We start from the raw sequence: 2,897 nt of genomic DNA, 5'->3' as shown, positions 1-2,897 counted from the left end.
CCGTAGAGTTGGGAGCATGTGCTCGGAAATCGGGAGCATGTGCTCCTGGGTCTAAAATCAGCTTTTCTGCTCCAATTCAACTCCTTTATGCTCCGATTGCTCCTGCTGTCCAATCCTTGCTTTTAGCTTCCTAGCCTCTTATTATAACCTGAAAAGGACTCAAACAACTACAAAACTATCAAATAAACGGGGTCAAAGTGAGTCAAAACCGTAACATATCAACTCCCCCGGACTTAGATCTTTGTTTGTCCTCAAACAAACTCAAACCAAGCGCCAAGAGAGCCAAGGTGGGAACTCGCAAAAATCTCAGAAACCGTGAGTAGACCATGACCTGCAGACCACATGTGTTAGAACAAGCTATACCGATTCTCACCAAAAACTTCTCCAGCAAACATCTCCAAAACCAGAACCATAATTGGCAATCAAACCCAGAAAAAGATCACTTTCCAGACAAAGACTCTTTACATTCAATTAAAATTGGCGTGAGCTTCTCATTAAGGGCATTAAGCTAGTGAAATCGAGGCTTGGTAGATAAAAGGCTGTTTTAATGGTGGAGCTATAGAGTGTTTAGGGGTTACCATTACTTCGAAAGAGATGCAGGATATCGCACAAAATGGTAAGGGAGAGTGGACTCATTGATGTCCACAACCTCTAATCACTCTCCTCTTCTTATCTTCTCAAACTCAGCCTCTCTTTTCTCCTCAGGGTACAACGCATGCTCGGGGGTGTGTAACACTAGCTCTGGTCCCTTTCCATCATCCTTAAACGCTTTTTTTTTTTTTTTAGACATATGAAGGATGATGGGGGATCTTCTTCTGATATTGCCCCTGGAGCATGTGGACCGTATCCTAGGCTCTCTCTCTGCTCAAAACAACTCGCGGACTCGGATGTATATAATTTCGGAGCAGGTGCTCGCTGGGTTGGAGCACGTGCTCTGTCCGTCCGGCTCTTTCCTCTTTGGTTCTCCAGCAAGAGCGAGTTAGAGATTGTGTCAGTCCTGCTCTCCCCGACCGTTTTGCACATAGCTGCACAGAATGAGAAAACAAAAATACAAGTGCAAGTGGTTTGAAAGGAGGTTAGGCTCGGGGTGGGTACTAACTTAAAATGAGCTAGCTATTCAGGATCAGCAAGATTGGCAAAATGAATAAGAAGTCCTGAATATGTGACACGTTCCCTATCCTAATGCCCAAAACGAGAAGAATTTAAATCCGGTTAGGTTCCAATAAAGTAGAGTCTAAGTCTTTCCGGTGAAACCTTAATGGGATGAAGCTTTTCTGGCCAGGAGAAGGGTCCGAATGTGAAGAGGTATTAGCTCGTCTCTGTACTCTTAGTTCTGCAACAATGGTCACTAGGAAAAACGGTCAAACTCACAAATGGTTAAAAACATCACAGATTTCGGTCCTAATTCCCACAAGTTTTGGTTCGACTCACATGACAAACTGACTCAATAAAAAGAAAAATAAAGAAAACAAAGGTCATAGGTGACCCTCCCCCGGACTTACTTCACACCGTCTCCGGTGTGAAAATAAGCCAAAAAGAGACCTAGACAAGAAGAAAAATAAAGATAACAACAAAAATGAAAAGAAAATAAGGCGGATAGGACAATGATGGTGTGTGTAACCGTGATCAGGCGTCGGAATTGTCTGGGCTCTCGCTCTCCGAACGGGCAAGGCGGCGCCTCCGACGTGGTGGATAATAAAGCAATCTAGTCTCAAAAATCACTGAAATCGGTCTGGGCCTGGTGGGCATGGGCCTGAAATTCATTAAACTTACCTGGCCCAATCGCTCTTCTCTTTTTCTTCTTTTGTTTTTAGTTTGCCGAGCATGTGCATCGGGTTGCTCGCGTCCTGCGAGCATGTGCTCCGCATCTTTTTTTCTTTTTTTCTCAGTTTGCCGAGCATGTGCATCGGGTTGCTCGCGTCCTGCGAGCATGTGCTCCGCATCTTCTTCCAACATTCCTTCTGCCTTTGTCAAGGCAACCTCCAACGGGTCGAGAGTGAGAACTTCATCGGTAACCTCATGTGCAACCTCTGAACCATCATCAACCACAAAAGTCTGACCATCTATCATAGGTTTCTTGAGCAGCTTATTCATCTCAAACCTTGCGATCATATCCCCCAGCTGGAGATCGATCGCTCCCCCTTGCACATCTATAATCGCACCAGCTGTGCATAAGAATGATCTACCTAAGATCAGGGGGTCACGTGGTTCTTCTTCAAGTTCCAGAACCACAAAGTCTGCTGGTATAAGCGTGTCCCCTATCTGGACATGTAAATCCTCCAACACTCCTATGGGGCGCTTGGTGGATCTATCCGCGAATACTAACGAAATCCGTGTAGACTTGAACTTCGTGTATCCCAGCCTTTTAGCCACTGAATATGGCATAAGGTTCACACTGGAACCTAGATCACAGAGGGAGTTTGCAAAAATCGTTTTACCGATTCTCACGGATAAGACAAATCGCCCTGGATCATCTCTCTTCTTTAGCACTTTGTTTTGCAGCACAGCACTGCACTCTCTTGAAACCATCATCACGTTCTCTTCCTCTGACACTCTCCCAGAAACCAACCCTTTCACATATCTCTTCAAAGCAGGTATCATCTGAACAGCTTCAGCTAGGGGTAGTTTTACCGTCAATTCTCTCAACATCTCCTTGCACTTTGCATCCTCCAAATCCTTGCGAGATTTCTTAGGAGGAACAGGGTAAGGAACCCTAGGGATGTACACGCGTGCAGGAGGTACCTCTGTTGGAACGGTCTGATCGGGAGTCGGGAGCACGTGCTCGCTGGATGGGAGCACATGCTCGCCGGATGCTTCGGCTTCTTTTTGACTCAACGGTGGAGTCTCAGCAGCATGTTGAGGAAGGTATTCTTCAGCAATACCCTTGCCCTTGTCAA

The sequence above is a fragment of the Camelina sativa genome, chromosome 4 (genome assembly GCF_000633955.1).
Source record: "Camelina sativa cultivar DH55 chromosome 4, Cs, whole genome shotgun sequence".
Lineage (NCBI taxonomy): Eukaryota > Viridiplantae > Streptophyta > Magnoliopsida > Brassicales > Brassicaceae > Camelina > Camelina sativa.
This window is presented reverse-complemented; position numbering follows the sequence as displayed.